This window comes from Camelus bactrianus, unplaced genomic scaffold (genome assembly GCF_048773025.1).
Source record: "Camelus bactrianus isolate YW-2024 breed Bactrian camel unplaced genomic scaffold, ASM4877302v1 HiC_scaffold_30, whole genome shotgun sequence".
Taxonomy (NCBI): Eukaryota; Metazoa; Chordata; class Mammalia; order Artiodactyla; family Camelidae; genus Camelus; species Camelus bactrianus.
This window is the reverse complement of record NW_027413945.1, coordinates 7,730,789-7,751,345: the sequence shown is the minus strand read 5'-3', so window position 1 is coordinate 7,751,345 and position 20,557 is coordinate 7,730,789.

The window sequence follows — 20,557 nt, the reverse complement described above, 5'->3', positions numbered from 1 at the left end:
TGACACTGTAGCAGGCTAAGCTGTTCACTTGCAAATTGGGTAAACACTTCACAATTTTTGACACCTACACTTTATTTAGCATATATTTTACTATGTATCACATATGTACAACACATAAATCAGTGTATATGTAAAAGTGAGATTAATTAGCCCAGCAAGTATACTTTATTTGTTCACCATATATTTATTGTTTCTAGGGTAAGGGCAAGGTCAGGATACAGCAGTCAACAAGGGAGAAACACGTGGTTCGTGACTTAATGGAACTGACAAATAACGAACACAGAGTTAAGTACCTGACGTTGCCAGACACGACTTAAATTGTGTTAAAACAATTGTTTAACACAACTATTCCGCATATTTCTAGTAAATTTGAATCCATCTTTAGAGTCCAAATTAATGTGGTTTAACTACTTACAAGTGGGAGGATTTATTTCCTCAATGTCTAGTAAATATAAATAAGAGGTGAAAAATCTCTCCTTGGAAAACGGTAAGTAACTGATTAAAGAAACTGAAGATGATGGAAACAGATGAAGAGATATACCATATTCATGGACTGTAAGAATTAATATTTTTAAATGAATATCATATGCAAGAATACTTACAGATTTATTGTAATATCTATCAAATTACCAAGAGCAATATTCAGAACAAATAATTCTAAAATTTATATGGAAACAAAAGACCCTCAATAACCAAAACAGTCTTGAGAAAGAAGAAAAAATATGACGGTATCATGCACTCTGATTTCAAACTAAATCACAAAGCTATAGTTAACAAAACACTATGGCACTGGCACAAACACCAATGCAGAGATCAATAGAACAGTACCCAAAGCCCAGAAATAGGTACAGACTTTCGTGGGCAATAAATCTACAAGAAAGTAGGCAAGAATATACAATGAGGAAAGAATAGCCTCTTCAATCAATGGTGCTGGGAACTTTGAGAAAACTGGACAGCTTCATGCAAAAGAACCAAATTGGATTTTCTCACTCCGTTAAGAAAAATAAATTAAAAATGGATCAAAAACTGAAATGTAAGACCTGAAACCATACAACTTCTAGAAGTAAACATAGGTGGTGAGCTCTTTTAGTTTGTTCTTAGTAATATTTTTGAGATATGTTTACTTAGGCAAGGGAAACAAATTAAAAAATAAAAATGGGACTGCATCAATGTTTCTGCACTGCAAAGGAAATTATCAGCCAAAAATTCCAGTTTCAGTTTCTTTAAGTGGATTCTTAGAAAGAACTCTGAATGCAGATAGTATTTTGATTCTTACCATTTACCAAGTTACATAATTTGGCAAATTACTTCTCGTTGGCAGCCCATTCCTTTCAGCACTTTGAATATGTTATCTCTCTGCTTGGGTCTCCACCACTGCTGATGAGAAACCACCTGTTCATCTTATTGAGCATCCCTTTTGTATGATGAGTCGCTACTCTCTAGTTTCAGTCAAGACTGTTTCTTGCCTATTTCATGCAGAAATTTGAGTTTGGCATATGTGGAGTTCACTGAACTTCTTGGATGTGTAGACTAATACTTTTTAGTAAATTTGAGAATTGTTCAGCCATTAGTTTTTCAAATTATTCTCCTTTCTTTAAAGGCCTGGTATCATTAAGCACCCACAGTCTTGCAGGGGCGCTCTATGTGGCCGTTGAGGCATACCCTCATCTCTGCTTTAGCCTTCCTCTCCTACCTGTGCAGAGTCTTAAGGTCAACCAGTGGTGAGAGCATAAGCCCTTCTTACATCATTCTAAGCACACGCAGAGCCTGGAGTGAATGCTCAGACCTAAGAATTTGCGTATCCCACAAGCTCCCCAGGAAGCTGCTGGAGCTTTTCACACTGTCTGTGGATACCTCATTACCCTGCTTTTCCTTCGAAGCTTCTTGTTTTGCTTAAAAGTTTATTTGTTATCCAAAGCTTCAGGCACCATTTAAAGAAAACAATTTCTGACATACACCAGTGGATAGGAAAAGGAATTTTTACACTTGAATATTCCTAGTTGATAACTTTTGAAAGAGTAACTGTTATGAAACCTTCATTTTGTTAAAAGAAATTTATTTTACCTCGTTTACCAAGTAAAAGTATGTACAACATTTATCACAATGTCAAGGTGATTATAAGATCAAATATATTCCACCTTGGGGAATCCAATGGAAAAGCAAGATATAGGTAAAAAGTTTTTAATTGATGACTGGAAGAGAGTAGGTATGCGGATACTTAGAACATAGAATGTGAGGATTGAGCATAAAATAGTGGATTGATACATGACAAAAATTTGCAGTGTATTTATATAATATATCATTATATAGTTAGGATAATTTATTGCATATTATTATTGAAATTTGTATAAATGTGTATCTGTATATTAATATACAAATTAAGATAAAATTACAGCAATGTAAACATTAAAAATGTATATGCAAAAACACCAGCTTTCCCTTAAGAAATAAAGAATGCTGTATTCCACTTATGATTGTGACTGCACTTAACTGTAGTTTTAAGCATGAAGAAAATTTATTACAATCAGTTATTTATCATTATAACAGGAAAAAACAAATTCTTTATACAGAACATACAGAACAACTGATTTTCAATAGTCAATTAAAAGTAAAATATCTTCTAATAATGGCATTTATCAGTATTTTGTGTCTAATTCAAAGAAAAAATCGAACATTAAATAATAACATGAAATAGAGATATGTATGTAATTTCAAATATTTTAGCTAATAATACTATTTTTACAGGTATTTGCTTTTTAGTTGTTTTTGAAGAAGGAAAAGAATAGCTTCTATACATATTCAACTAATAGAAATCATACCAAAACAAAAAATACTTAAAATTTTGGAACCAGTTGAGAAACTACAAGTTTTTAAAAACAGGAAATCAGGATTATATTACATTTTAATGTGATCTACTCTTGGAAAGCATAGTTAAACAAACCGTATATCTGTACAGGAAATACTCCAGCATAAAGCTGTAACACATTTTGGTGAATGCTTACATCTGAAGACTTTTCTCCTGCAATACCCCACTGTTACTGTGGCTTACTGCATTGCATCAAGACTGTCTTTCTGTTTGGAAGACCCTCTCAGTACAAACAAGGCTCTAAGTTCAGATTTTATTTCCCTTAGTATTAGAATATGGGAATTTAAGAGTCCTGGGAAATACTGTTTTAGCCTTTAAAAGTAAATGTATCACATTTTTAATTAGGATCTATGTTTGAGTATGTTTTTCAAAATCTTAACATATCACCCAGTTATCATACAAATTTCTCGAGCTACAAATTTTCAGGAAAATCCAGGTGTGTAATATGATGTCTTTCAAGATACTATTTCACAAAAAGACAAATAATATATCAATATTAAGAACTTCTTAGTCAAAAAACACTTACAGCAGGGGCAAATGTTCTAATTTATGGTTAATTTTAAAGAGAATACAAACTCGAATTCAAAAGTGTGCTCTAGTTTCAGCCCTTCCTAGTCATTATTTTACTCATCTGTATGGAATAGTCAGATGTAGACTGTACACTGTAAAGTATGCTAACTAGGAATCAGGGAAGCTTAAATCTAATGTCAAATTAGTTGCACACTAATTTTTTACTTGAGTGGATTCAAAGAGTCAATGTGTGCCTCACTCTTCTTACCAAAAAAACAAATCAGATGATGGAATAAAAAAACTCAAGCTCTTTATAACTTTAAAGTGATAAAGATAGATAGATATATATATATTATACATATAATACATACACACTCACATACACATATATATATATTATACACACACACACACACACACACACACAACACAGATATATTAGCTATGGAAAACACAGATCGACTCTCTCTACAAACAAAGTGGCAGGCATGTTTACCTCCTTTTCCAAAGATTCAGGTTCCCCAAATTTGGGGTTCTTTTCTTAGAGTGTATCTCACTGTGTGTTCCTGTTACTCGAAGGGAACCGAGGCTTGGGGAAATGGCACATGTGCAGACACTCTGTTTTCAGTAATACCCTGTCTTTCTTCTCTGATCCAGCATTCCCCTATTTTCTACCAGTGTCCATGACACTGTAGCAGGCTAAGCTGTTCACTTGCAAATTGGGTAAACACTTCACAATTTTTGACACCTACACTTTATTTAACATATATTTTACTATGTATCACATATATACAACACATACATCAGTGTATATGTAAAAGTGAGATTAATTAGCCCAGCAAGTATACTTTAATTGTTCACCATATATTTATTGTTTCTAGGGTAAGGGCAAGGTCAGGATACAGCAGTCAACAAGGGAGAAACACGTGGTTCGTGACTTAATGGAACTGACAAATAACGAACACAGAGTTAAGTACCAGACGTTGCCAGACACGACTTAAATTGTGTTAAAACAATTGTTTAACACAACTATTCCGCATATTTCTAGTAAATTTGAATCCATCTTTAGAGTCCAAATTAATGTGGTTTAACTACTTACAAGTGGGAGGATTTATTTTCTCAATGTCTAGTAAATATAAATAAGAGGTGAAGAATCTCTCCTTGGAAAACGGTAAGTAACTGATTAAAGACACTGAAGATGATGGAAACAGATGAAGAGATATACCATATTCATGGACTGTAAGAATTAATATTTTTAAATGAATATCATATGAAGAATACTTACAGATTTAGTGTAATATCTATCAAATTACCAAGAGCAATATTCAGAACAAATAATTCTAAAATTTATATGGAAACAAAAGTCCCTCAATAGCCAAAACAGTCTTAAGATAGAAGAAAAAATATGACGGTATCATGCACTCTGATTTCAAACTAAATCACAAAGCTATAGTTAACAAAACACTATGGAACTGGCACAAACACCAATGCAGAGATCAATAGAACTGTACCCAAAGCCCAGAAATAGGTACAGACTTTCGTGGGCAATAAATCTACAACAAAGTAGGCAAGAATATACAATGAGGAAAGAATAGCCTCTTCAATCAATGGTGCTGGGAACTTTGAGAAAACTGGACAGCTTCATGCAAAAGAACCAAATTGGATTTTCTCACTCCGTTAAGAAAAATAAATTAAAAATGGATCAAAAACTGAAATGTAAGACCTGAAACCATACAACTTCTAGAAGTAAACATAGGCGGTGAGCTCTTTTAGTTTGTTCTTAGTAATATTTTTGAGATATGTTTACTTAGGCAAGGGAAACAAATTAAAAAATAAAAATGGGACTGCATCAATGTTTCGGCACTGCAAAGGAAATGATCAGCCAAAAATTCCAGGTTCAGTTTCTTTAAGTGGATTCTTAGAAAGAACTCTGAATGCAGACAGTATTTTGATTCTTACCATTTACCAAGTTACATAATTTGGCAAATTACTTCTCGTTGGCTGGCCATTCCTTTCAGCACTTTGAATATGTTATCTCTCTGCTTGGGTCTCCACCACTGCTGATGAGAAACCACCTGTTCATCTTATTGAGCATCCCTTTTGTATGATGAGTCGCTACTCTCTAGTTTCAGTCAAGACTGTTTCTTGCCTATTTCATGCAGAAATTTGAGTTTGGCATATGTGGAGTTCACTGAACTTCTTGGATGTGTAGACTAATACTTTTTAGTAAATTTGAGAATTGTTCAGCCATTAGTTTTTCAAATTATTCTCCTTTCTTTAAAGGCCTGGTATCATTAAGCACCCACAGTCTTGCAGAGGCGCTCAATGTGGCCGTTGAGGCATACCCCCATCTCTGCCTTAGCCTTCCTCTCCTACCTGTGCAGAGTCTTAAGGTCAACCAGTGGTGAGAGCATAAGCCCTTCTTACATCATTCTAAGCACACGCAGAGCCTGGAGTGAATGCTCAGACCTAAGAATTTGAATATCCCACAAGCTCCCCAGGAAGCTGCTGGAGCTTTTCACACTGTCTGTGGATACCTCATTACCCTGCTTTTCCTTCGAAGCTTCTTGTTTTGCTTAAAAGTTTATTTGTTATCCAAAGCTTCAGGCACCATTTAAAGAAAACAATTTCTGACATACACCAGTGGATAGGTAAAGGAATTTTTACACTTGAATATTCCTAGTTGATAACTTTTGAAAGAGTAACTGTTATGAAACCTTCATTTTGTTAAAAGAAATTTATTTTACCTCGTTTACCAAGTAAAATTATGTACAACATTTATCACAATGTCAAGGTGATGATAAGATCAAATATATTCCACCTTGGGGAATCCAATGGTAAAGCAAGATATAGGTAAAAAGTTTTTAATTGATGACTGGAAGAGAGTAGGTATGCGGATACTTAGAACATAGAATGTGAGGATTGAGCATAAAATAGTGGATTGATACATGACAAAAATTTGCAGTGTATTTATATAATATATCATTATATAGTTAGGATAATTTATTGCATATTATTATTGAAATTTGTATAAATGTGTATCTGTATATTAATATACAAATTAAGATAAAATTACAGCAATATAAACATTAAAAATGTACATTCAAAAACACCAGCTTTGCCTTAAGAAATAAAGAATGCTGTATTCCACTTATGATTGTGCCTGCACTTAACTGTACTTTTAAGCATGAAGAAAATTTATTACAATCAGTTATTTATCATTATAACAGGAAAAAACAAATTCTTTATACAGAACATACAGAACAACTGATTTTCAATAGTCAATTAAAAGTAAAATATCTTCTAATAATGGCATTTATCAGTATTTTGTGTCTAATTCAAAGAAAAAATCGAACATTAAGTAATAACATGAAATAGAAATATGTATGTAATTTCAAATATTTTAGCTAATAATACTATTTCTACAGGTATTTGCTTTTTAGTTGTTTTTGAAGAAGGAAAAAATAGCTTCTATACATATTCAACTAATACAAATCATACCAAAACAAAAAATACTTAAAATTTTGGAACCAGTTGAGAAACTACAAGTTTTTAAAAACAGGAAATCAGGATTATATAACATTTTAATGTGATCTACTCTTGGAAAACATAGTTAAACAAACCGTATATCTGTACTAGAAATACTCCAGCATAAAGCTGTAACACATTTTGGTGAATGCTTACATCGGAAGACTTTTCTCCTGCAATGCCCCACTGTTACTGTGGCTTACTGCATTGCATCAAGACTGTCTTTCTGTTTGGAAGACCCTCTCAGTACAAACAAGGCTCTAAGTTCAGATTTTATTTTCACTTCGTATTAGAATATGGGAATTAAAGAGTCCTGGGAAATAATGTTTTAGCCTTTAAAAGTAAATGTATCACATTCTTTAATTAGGATCTATGTTTGAGTATGTTTTTCAAAATCTTAACGTATGACCCAGTTATCTTACAAATTTCTCGAGCTAAAAATTTTCAGGAAAATCCAGGTGTGTAATACGATGTCTTTCAAGATACTATTTCACAAAAAGACAAATAATATATCAATATTAAGAACTTCTTAGTCAAAAAACACTTACAGCAGGGGCAAATGGTCTAATTTATGGTTTCTTTTAAAGAGAATACAAACTCGAATTCAAAAATGTGCTCTAGTCTCAGCCCTTCCTAATCAGTATTTTACTCATCTGTATGGAATAGTCAGATGTAGACTGTACACTGTAAAGTACGCTAACTAGGAATCAGGGAAGCTTAAATCTAATGTCAAATTAGTTGCACACTAATTTTTTACTTGAGTGGATTCAAAGAGTCAATGTGTGCCTCACTCTTCTTACCAAAAAAACAAATCAGATGATGGAATAAGAAAACTCAAGCTCTTTATAACTTTAAAGTGATAAAGATAGATATATATATATATATATTATACATATAATACATACACACTCACATACACATATATATATATTATACACACACACACACACACACACACACACAGATATATTAACTATGGAAAACACAGATCGACTCTCTCTACAAACAAAGTGGCAGGCATGTTTACCTCCTTTTCCAAAGATTCAGGTTCCCCAAATTTGGGGTTCTTTTCTTAGAGTGTATCTCACTGTGTGTTCCTGTTACTCGAAGGGAACCGAGGCTTGGGGAAATGGCACATGTGCAGACACTCTGTTTTCGGTAATACTCTGTCTTTATTCTCTGATCCAGCATTCCCCTATTTTCTACCAGTGTCCATGACACTGTAGCAGGCTAAGCTGTTCACTTGCAAATTGGGTAAACACTTCACAATTTTTGACACCTACACTTTATTTAGCATATATTTTACTATGTATCACATATGTACAACACATAAATCAGTGTATATGTAAAAGTGAGATTAATTAGCCCAGCAAGTATACTTTATTTGTTCACCATATATTTATTGTTTCTAGGGTAAGGGCAAGGTCAGGATACAGCAGTCAACAAGGGAGAAACACGTGGTTCGTGACTTAATGGAACTGACAAATAACGAACACAGAGTTAAGTACCTGACGTTGCCAGACACGACTTAAATTGTGTTAAAACAATTGTTTAACACAACTATTCCGCATATTTCTAGTAAATTTGAATCCATCTTTAGAGTCCAAATTAATGTGGTTTAACTACTTACAAGTGGGAGGATTTATTTCCTCAATGTCTAGTAAATATAAATAAGAGGTGAAAAATCTCTCCTTGGAAAACGGTAAGTAACTGATTAAAGAAACTGAAGATGATGGAAACAGATGAAGAGATATACCATATTCATGGACTGTAAGAATTAATATTTTTAAATGAACATCATATGCAAGAATACTTACAGATTTAGTGTAATATCTATCAAATTACCAAGAGCAATATTCAGAACAAATAATTCTAAAATTTATATGGAAACAAAAGACCCTCAATAGCCAAAACAGTCTTGAGAAAGAAGAAAAATTATGACGGTAACATGCACTCTGATTTCAAACTAAATCACAAAGCTATAGTTAACAAAACAGTATGGCACTGGCACAAACACCAATGCAGAGATCAATAGAACAGTACCCAAAGCCCAGAAATCGGTACAGACTTTCGTGGGCAATAAATCTACAACAAAGTAGGCAAGAATATACAATGAGGAAAGAATAGCCTCTTCAATCAATGGTGCTGGGAACTTTGAGAAAACTGGACAGCTTCATGCAAAAGAACCAAATTGGATTTTCTCACTCCGTTAAGAAAAATAAATTAAAAATGGATCAAAAACTGAAATGTAAGACCTGAAACCATACAACTTCTAGAAGTAAACATAGGCGGTGAGCTCTTTTAGTTTGTTCTTAGTAATATTTTTGAGATATGTTTACTTAGGCAAGGGAAACAAATTAAAAAATAAAAATGGGACTGCATCAATGTTTCTGCACTGCAAAGGAAACTATCAGCCAAAAATTCCAGTATCAGTTTCTTTAAAGTGGATTCTTAGAAAGAACTCTGAATGCAGACAGTATTTTGATTCTTACCATTTACCAAGTTACATAATTTGGCAAATTACTTCTCGTTGGCAGGCCATTCCTTTCAGCACTTTGAATATGTTATCTCTCTGCTTGGGTATCCACCACTGCTGATGAGAAACCACCAGTTCATCTTATTGAGCATCCCTTTTGTATGATGAGTCGCTACTCTCTAGTTTCAGTCAAGACTGTTTCTTGACTATTTCATGCAGAAATTTGAGTTTGGCATATGTGGAGTTCACTGAACTTCTTGGATGTGTAGACTAATACTTTTTAGTAAATTTGAGAATTGTTCAGCCATTAGTTTTTCAAATTATTCTCCTTTCTTTAAAGGCCTGGTATCATTAAGCACCCACAGTCTTGCAGAGGCGCTCAATGTGGCCGTTGAGGCATACCCTCATCTCTGCCTTAGCCTTCCTCTCCTACCTGTGCAGAGTCTTAAGGTCAACCAGTGGTGAGAGCATAAGCCCTTCTTACATCATTCTAAGCACACGCAGAGCCTGGAGTGAATGCTCAGACCTAAGAATTTGAATATCCCACAAGCTCCCCAGGAAGCTGCTGGAGCTTTTCACACTGTCTGTGGATACCTCATTACCCTGCTTTTCCTTCGAAGCTTCTTGTTTTGCTTAAAAGTTTATTTGTTATCCAAAGCTTCAGGCACCATTTAAAGAAAACAATTTCTGACATACACCAGTGGATAGGTAAAGGAATTTTTACACTTGAATATTCCTAGTTGATAACTTTTGAAAGAGTAACTGTTATGAAACCTTCATTTTGTTAAAAGAAATTTATTTTACCTCGTTTACCAAGTAAAATTATGTACAACATTTATCACAATGTCAAGGTGATGATAAGATCAAATATATTCCACCTTGGGGAATCCAATGGAAAAGCAAGATATAGGTAAAAAGTTTTTAATTGATGACTGGAAGAGTGTAGGTATGCGGATACTTAGAACATAGAATGTGAGGATTGAGCATAAAATAGTGGAATGATACATGACAAAAATTTGCAGTGTATTTATATAATATATCATTATATAGTTAGGATAATTTATTGCATATTATTATTGAAATTTGTATAAATGTGTATCTGTATATTAATATACAAATTAAGATAAAATTACACCAATATAAACATTAAAAATGTGCATTCAAAAACACCAGCTTTGCCTTAAGAAATAAAGAATGCTGTATTCCACTTATGATTGTGACTGCACTTAACTGTACTTTTAAGCATGAAGGAAATTTATTACAATCAGTTATTTATCATTATAACAGGAAAAAACAAATTCTTTATACAGAACATACAGAACAACTGATTTTCAATAGTCAATTAAAAGTAAAATATCTTCTAATAATGGCATTTATCAGTATTTTGTGTCTAATTCAAAGAAAAAATCGAACATTAAGTAATAACATGAAATAGAAATATGTATGTAATTTCAAATATTTTAGCTAATAATACTATTTTTACAGGTATTTGCTTTTTAGTTGTTTTTGAAGAAGGAAAAAATAGCTTCTATACATATTCAACTAATACAAATCATACCAAAACAAAAAATACTTAAAATTTTGGAACCAGTTGAGAAACTACAAGTTTTTAAAAACAGGAAATCAGGATTATATAACATTTTAATGTGATCTACTCTTGGAAAACATAGTTAAAGAAACCGTATATCTGTACTAGAAATACTCCAGCATAAAGCTGTAACACATTTTGGTGAATGCTTACATCGGAAGACTTTTCTCCTGCAATGCCCCACTGTTACTGTGGCTTACTGCATTGCATCAAGACTGTCTTTCTGTTTGGAAGACCCTCTCAGTACAAACAAGGCTCTCAGTTCAGATTTTATTTTCACTTCGTATTAGAATATGGGAATTTAAGAGTCCTGGGAAATACTGTTTTAGCCTTTAAAAGTAAATGTATCACATTCTTTAATTAGGATCTATGTTTGAGTATGTTTTTCAAAATCTTAACGTATGACCCAGTTATCTTACAAATTTCTCGAGCTAAAAATTTTCAGGAAAATCCAGGTGTGTAATATGATGTCTTTCAAGATACTATTTCACAAAAAGACAAATAATATATCAATATTAAGAACTTCTTAGTCAAAAAACACTTACAGCAGGGGCAAATGGTCTAATTTATGGTTTCTTTTAAAGAGAATACAAACTCGAATTCAAAAGTGTGCTCTAGTCTCAGCCCTTCCTAATCAGTATTTTACTCATCTGTATGGAATAGTCAGATGTAGACTGTACACTGTAAAGTACGCTAACTAGGAATCAGGGAAGCTTAAATCTAATGTCAAATTAGTTGCACACTAATTTTTTACTTGAGTGGATTCAAAGAGTCAATGTGTGCCTCACTCTTCTTACCAAAAAAACAAATCAGATGATGGAATAAGAAAACTCAATCTCTTTATAACTTTAAAGTGATAAAGATAGATAGATAGATATATATTATACATATAATACATACACACTCACATACACATATATATATATTATACACACACACACACACACACACACACACACAGATATATTAGCTATGGAAAACACAGATCGACTCTCTCTACAAACAAAGTGGCAGGCATGTTTACCTCCTTTTCCAAAGATTCAGGTTCCCCAAATTTGGGGTTCTTTTCTTAGAGTGTATCTCACTGTGTGTTCCTGTTACTCGAAGGGAACCGAGGCTTGGGGAAATGGCACATGTGCAGACACTCTGTTTTCGGTAATACTCTGTCTTTCTTCTCTGATCCAGCATTCCCCTATTTTCTACCAGTGTCCATGACACTGTAGCAGGCTAAGCTGTTCACTTGCAAATTGGGTAAACACTTCACAATTTTTGACACCTACACTTTATTTAGCATATATTTTACTATGTATCACATATGTACAAAACATAAATCAGTGTATATGTAAAAGTGAGATTAATTAGCCCAGCAAGTATACTTTATTTGTTCACCATATATTTATTGTTTCTAGGGTAAGGGCAAGGTCAGGATACAGCAGTCAACAAGGGAGAAACACGTGGTTCGTGACTTAATGGAACTGACAAATAACGAACACAGAGTTAAATACCTGACGTTGCCAGACACGACTTAAATTGTGTTAAAACAATTGTTTAACACAACTATTCCGCATATTTCTAGTAAATTTGAATCCATCTTTAGAGTCCAAATTAATGTGGTTTAACTACTTACAAGTGGGAGGATTTATTTTCTCAATGTCTAGTAAATATAAATAAGAGGTGAAAAATCTCTCCTTGGAAAACGGTAAGTAACTGATTAAAGAAACTGAAGATGATGGAAACAGATGAAGAGATATACCATATTCATGGACTGTAAGAATTAATATTTTTAAATGAACATCATATGCAAGAATACTTACAGATTTAGTGTAATATCTATCAAATTACCAAGAGCAATATTCAGAACAAATAATTCTAAAATTTATATGGAAACAAAAGACCCTCAATAGCCAAAACAGTCTTGAGAAAGAAGAAAATATATGACGGTATCATGCACTCTGATTTCAAACTAAATCACAAAGCTATAGTTAACAAAACACTATGGCACTGGCACAAACACCAATGCAGAGATCAATAGAACAGTACCCAAAGCCCAGAAATAGGTACAGACTTTCGTGGGCAATAAATCTACAACAAAGTAGGCAAGAATATACAATGAGGAAAGAATAGCCTCTTCAATCAATGGTGCTGGGAACTTTGAGAAAACTGGACAGCTTCATGCAAAAGAACCAAATTGGATTTTCTCACTCCGTTAAGAAAAATAAATTAAAAATGGATCAAAAACTGAAATGTAAGACCTGAAACCATACAACTTCTAGAAGTAAACATAGGCGGTGAGCTCTTTTAGTTTGTTCTTAGTAATATTTTTGAGATATGTTTACTTAGGCAAGGGAAACAAATTAAAAAATAAAAATGGGACTGCATCAATGTTTCTGCACTGCAAAGGAAATTATCAGCCAAAAATTCCAGTTTCAGTTTCTTTAAGTGGATTCTTAGAAAGAACTCTGAATGCAGACAGTATTTTGATTCTTACCATTTACCAAGTTACATAATTTGGCAAATTACTTCTCGTTGGCAGGCCATTCCTTTCAGCACTTTGAATATGTTATCTCTCTGCTTGGGTCTCCACCACTGCTGATGAGAAACCACCTGTTCATCTTATTGAGCATCCCTTTTGTATGATGAGTCGCTACTCTCTAGTTTCAGTCAAGACTGTTTCTTGCCTATTTCATGCAGAAATTTGAGTTTGGCATATGTGGAGTTCACTGAACTTCTTGGATGTGTAGACTAATACTTTTTAGTAAATTTGAGAATTGTTCAGCCATTAGTTTTTCAAATTATTCTCCTTTCTTTAAAGGCCTGGTATCATTAAGCACCCACAGTCTTGCAGAGGCGCTCAATGTGGCCGTTGAAGCATACCCCCATCTCTGCCTTAGCCTTCCTCTCCTACCTCTGCAGAGTCTTAAGGTCAACCAGTGGTGAGAGCATAAGCCCTTCTTACATCATTCTAAGCACACGCAGAGCCTGGAGTGAATGCTCAGACCTAAGAATTTGAATATCCCACAAGCTCCCCAGGAAGCTGCTGGAGCTTTTCACACTGTCTGTGGATACCTCATTACCCTGCTTTTCCTTCGAAGCTTCTTGTTTTGCTTAAAAGTTTATTTGTTATCCAAAGCTTCAGGCACCATTTAAAGAAAACAATTTCTGACATACACCAGTGGATAGGTAAAGGAATTTTTACACTTGAATATTCCTAGTTGATAACTTTTGAAAGAGTAACTGTTATGAAACCTTCATTTTGTTAAAAGAAATTTATTTTACCTCGTTTACCAAGTAAAATTATGTACAACATTTATCACAATGTCAAGGTGATGATAAGATCAAATATATTCCACCTTGGGGAATCCAATGGTAAAGCAAGATATAGGTAAAAAGTTTTTAATTGATGACTGGAAGAGAGTAGGTATGCGGATACTTAGAACATAGAATGTGAGGATTGAGCATAAAATAGTGGATTGATACATGACAAAAATTTGCAGTGTATTTATATAATATATCATTATATAGTTAGGATAATTTATTGCATATTATTATTGAAATTTGTATAAATGTGTATCTGTATATTAATATACAAATTAAGATAAAATTACAGCAATATAAACATTAAAAATGTACATTCAAAAACACCAGCTTTGCCTTAAGAAATAAAGAATGCTGTATTCCACTTATGATTGTGCCTGCACTTAACTGTACTTTTAAGCATGAAGAAAATTTATTACAATCAGTTATTTATCATTATAACAGGAAAAAACAAATTCTTTATACAGAACATACAGAACAACTGATTTTCAATAGTCAATTAAAAGTAAAATATCTTCTAATAATGGCATTTATCAGTATTTTGTGTCTAATTCAAAGAAAAAATCGAACATTAAGTAATAACATGAAATAGAAATATGTATGTAATTTCAAATATTTTAGCTAATAATACTATTTCTACAGGTATTTGCTTTTTAGTTGTTTTTGAAGAAGGAAAAAATAGCTTCTATACATATTCAACTAATACAAATCATACCAAAACAAAAAATACTTAAAATTTTGGAACCAGTTGAGAAACTACAAGTTTTTAAAAACAGGAAATCAGGATTATATAACATTTTAATGTGATCTACTCTTGGAAAACATAGTTAAACAAACCGTATATCTGTACTAGAAATACTCCAGCATAAAGCTGTAACACATTTTGGTGAATGCTTACATCGGAAGACTTTTCTCCTGCAATGCCCCACTGTTACTGTGGCTTACTGCATTGCATCAAGACTGTCTTTCTGTTTGGAAGACCCTCTCAGTACAAACAAGGCTCTAAGTTCAGATTTTATTTTCACTTCGTATTAGAATATGGGAATTTAAGAGTCCTGGGAAATACTGTTTTAGCCTTTAAAAGTAAATGTATCACATTCTTTAATTAGGATCTATGTTTGAGTATGTTTTTCAAAATCTTAACGTATGACCCAGTTATCTTACAAATTTCTCGAGCTAAAAATTTTCAGGAAAATCCAGGTGTGTAATATGATGTCTTTCAAGATACTATTTCACAAAAAGACAAATAATATATCAATATTAAGAACTTCTTAGTCAAAAAACACTTACAGCAGGGGCAAATGGTCTAATTTATGGTTTCTTTTAAAGAGAATACAAACTCGAATTCAAAAGTGTGCTCTAGTCTCAGCCCTTCCTAATCAGTATTTTACTCATCTGTATGGAATAGTCAGATGTAGACTGTACACTGTAAAGTACGCTAACTAGGAATCAGGGAAGCTTAAATCTAATGTCAAATTAGTTGCACACTAATTTTTTACTTGAGTGGATTCAAAGAGTCAATGTGTGCCTCACTCTTCTTACCAAAAAAACAAATCAGATGATGGAATAAGAAAACTCAAGCTCTTTATAACTTTAAAGTGATAAAGATATATATATATATATATATATTATACATATAATACATACACACTCACATACACATATATATATATTATACACACACACACACACACACACACACACACAGATATATTAGCTATGGAAAACACAGATCGACTCTCTCTACAAACAAAGTGGCAGGCATGTTTACCTCCTTTTCCAAAGATTCAGGTTCCCCAAATTTGGGGTTCTTTTCTTAGAGTGTATCTCACTGTGTGTTCCTGTTACTCGAAGGGAACCGAGGCTTGGGGAAATGGCACATGTGCAGACACTCTGTTTTCGGTAATACTCTGTCTTTATTCTCTGATCCAGCATTCCCCTATTTTCTACCAGTGTCCATGACACTGTAGCAGGCTAAGCTGTTCACTTGCAAATTGGGTAAACACTTCACAATTTTTGACACCTACACTTTATTTAGCATATATTTTACTATGTATCACATATGTACAACACATAAATCAGTGTATATGTAAAAGTGAGATTAATTAGCCCAGCAAGTATACTTTATTTGTTCACCATATATTTATTGTTTCTAGGGTAAGGGCAAGGTCAGGATACAGCAGTCAACAAGGGAGAAACACGTGGTTCGTGACTTAATGGAACTGACAAATAACGAACACAGAGTTAAGTACCTGACGTTGCCAGACACGACTTAAATTGTGTTAAAACAATTGTTTAACACAACTATTCCGCATATTTCTAGTAAATTTGAATCCATCTTTAGAGTCCAAATTAATGTGGTTTAACTACTTACAAGTGGGAGGATTTATTTCCTCAATGTCTAGTAAATATAAATAAGAGGTGAAAAATCTCTCCTTGGAAAACGGTAAGTAACTGATTAAAGAAACTGAAGATGATGGAAACAGATGAAGAGATATACCATATTCATGGACTGTAAGAATTAATATTTTTAAATGAATATCATATGCAAGAATACTTACAGATTTATTGTAATATCTATCAAATTACCAAGAGCAATATTCAGAACAAATAATTCTAAAATTTATATGGAAACAAAAGACCCTCAATAACCAAAACAGTCTTAAGATAGAAGAAAAAATATGACGGTATCATGCACTCTGATTTCAAACTAAATCACAAAGCTATAGTTAACAAAACACTATGGAACTGGCACAAACACCAATGCAGAGATCAATAGAACAGTACCCAAAGCCCAGAAATAGGTACAGACTTTCGTGGGCAATAAATCTACAAGAAAGTAGGCAAGAATATACAATGAGGAAAGAATAGCCTCTTCAATCAATGGTGCTGGGAACTTTGAGAAAACTGGACAGCTTCATGCAAAAGAACCAAATTGGATTTTCTCACTCCGTTAAGAAAAATAAATTAAAAATGGATCAAAAACTGAAATGTAAGACCTGAAACCATACAACTTCTAGAAGTAAACATAGGTGGTGAGCTCTTTTAGTTTGTTCTTAGTAATATTTTTGAGATATGTTTACTTAGGCAAGGGAAACAAATTAAAAAATAAAAATGGGACTGCATCAATGTTTCTGCACTGCAAAGGAAATTATCAGCCAAAAATACCAGTTTCAGTTTCTTTAAGTGGATTCTTAGAAAGAACTCTGAATGCAGATAGTATTTTGATTCTTACCATTTACCAAGTTACATAATTTGGCAAATTACTTCTCGTTGGCAGCCCATTCCTTTCAGCACTTTGAATATGTTATCTCTCTGCTTGGGTCTCCACCACTGCTGATGAGAAACCACCTGTTCATCTTATTGAGCATCCCTTTTGTATGATGAGTCGCTACTCTCTAGTTTCAGTCAAGACTCTTTCTTGACTATTTCATGCAGAAATTTGAGTTTGGCATATGTGGAGTTCACTGAACTTCTTGGATGTGTAGACTAATACTTTTTAGTAAATTTGAGAATTGTTCAGCCATTAGTTTTTCAAATTATTCTCCTTTCTTTAAAGGCCTGGTATCATTAAGCACCCACAGTCTTGCAGGGGCGCTCTATGTGGCCGTTGAGGCATACCCTCATCTCTGCTTTAGCCTTCCTCTCCTACCTGTGCAGAGTCTTAAGGTCAACCAGTGGTGAGAGCATAAGCCCTTCTTACATCATTCTAAGCACACGCAGAGCCTGGAGTGAATGCTCAGACCTAAGAATTTGCGTATCCCACAAGCTCCCCAGGAAGCTGCTGGAGCTTTTCACACTGTCTGTGGATACCTCATTACCCTGCTTTTCCTTCGAAGCTTCTTGTTTTGCTTAAAAGTTTATTTGTTATCCAAAGCTTCAGGCACCATTTAAAGAAAACAATTTCTGACATACACCAGTGGATAGGAAAAGGAATTTTTACACTTGAATATTCCTAGTTGATAACTTTTGAAAGAGTAACTTTTATGAAACCTTCATTTTGTTAAAAGAAATTTATTTTACCTCGTTTACCATGTAAAAGTATGTACAACATTTATCACAATGTCAAGGTGATTATAAGATCAAATATATTCCACCTTGGGGAATCCAATGGAAAAGCAAGATATAGGTAAAAAGTTTTTAATTGATGACTGGAAGAGAGTAGGTATGCGGATACTTAGAACATAGAATGTGAGGATTGAGCATAAAATAGTGGATTGATACATGACAAAAATTTGCAGTGTATTTATATAATATATCATTATATAGTTAGGATAATTTATTGCATATTATTATTGAAATTTGTATAAATGTGTATCTGTATATTAATATACAAATTAAGATAAAATTACAGCAATGTAAACATTAAAAATGTATATGCAAAAACACCAGCTTTCCCTTAAGAAATAAAGAATGCTGTATTCCACTTATGATTGTGACTGCACTTAACTGTAGTTTTAAGCATGAAGAAAATTTATTACAATCAGTTATTTATCATTATAACAGGAAAAAACAAATTCTTTATACAGAACATACAGAACAACTGATTTTCAATAGTCAATTAAAAGTAAAATATCTTCTAATAATGGCATTTATCAGTATTTTGTGTCTAATTCAAAGAAAAAATCGAACATTAAATAATAACATGAAATAGAGATATGTATGTAATTTCAAATATTTTAGCTAATAATACTATTTTTACAGGTATTTGCTTTTTAGTTGTTTTTGAAGAAGGAAAAGAATAGCTTCTATACATATTCAACTAATAGAAATCATACCAAAACAAAAAATACTTAAAATTTTGGAACCAGTTGAGAAACTACAAGTTTTTAAAAACAGGAAATCAGGATTATATTACATTTTAATGTGATCTACTCTTGGAAAGCATAGTTAAACAAACCGTATATCTGTACAGGAAATACTCCAGCATAAAGCTGTAACACATTTTGGTGAATGCTTACATCTGAAGACTTTTCTCCTGCAATACCCCACTGTTACTGTGGCTTACTGCATTGCATCAAGACTGTCTTTCTGTTTGGAAGACCCTCTCAGTACAAACAAGGCTCTAAGTTCAGATTTTATTTCCCTTAGTATTAGAATATGGGAATTTAAGAGTCCTGGGAAATACTGTTTTAGCCTTTAAAAGTAAATGTATCACATTTTTAATTAGGATCTATGTTTGAGTATGTTTTTCAAAATCTTAACATATCACCCAGTTATCATACAAATTTCTCGAGCTACAAATTTTCAGGAAAATCCAGGTGTGTAATATGATGTCTTTCAAGATACTATTTCACAAAAAGACAAATAATATATCAATATTAAGAACTTCTTAGTCAAAAAACACTTACAGCAGGGGCAAATGTTCTAATTTATGGTTAATTTTAAAGAGAATACAAACTCGAATTCAAAAGTGTGCTCTAGTTTCAGCCCTTCCTAGTCATTATTTTACTCATCTGTATGGAATAGTCAGATGTAGACTGTACACTGTAAAGTATGCTAACTAGGAATCAGGGAAGCTTAAATCTAATGTCAAATTAGTTGCACACTAATTTTTTACTTGAGTGGATTCAAAGAGTCAATGTGTGCCTCACTCTTCTTACCAAAAAAACAAATCAGATGATGGAATAAAAAAACTCAAGCTCTTTATAACTTTAAAGTGATAAAGATAGATAGATATATATATATTATACATATAATACATACACACTCACATACACATATATATATATTATACACACACACACACACACACACACACAACACAGATATATTAGCTATGGAAAACACAGATCGACTCTCTCTACAAACAAAGTGGCAGGCATGTTTACCTCCTTTTCCAAAGATTCAGGTTCCCCAAATTTGGGGTTCTTTTCTTAGAGTGTATCTCACTGTGTGTTCCTGTTACTCGAAGGGAACCGAGGCTTGGGGAAATGGCACATGTGCAGACACTCTGTTTTCAGTAATACCCTGTCTTTCTTCTCTGATCCAGCATTCCCCTATTTTCTACCAGTGTCCATGACACTGTAGCAGGCTAAGCTGTTCACTTGCAAATTGGGTAAACACTTCACAATTTTTGACACCTACACTTTATTTAACATATATTTTACTATGTATCACATATATACAACACATACATCAGTGTATATGTAAAAGTGAGATTAATTAGCCCAGCAAGTATACTTTAATTGTTCACCATATATTTATTGTTTCTAGGGTAAGGGCAAGGTCAGGATACAGCAGTCAACAAGGGAGAAACACGTGGTTCGTGACT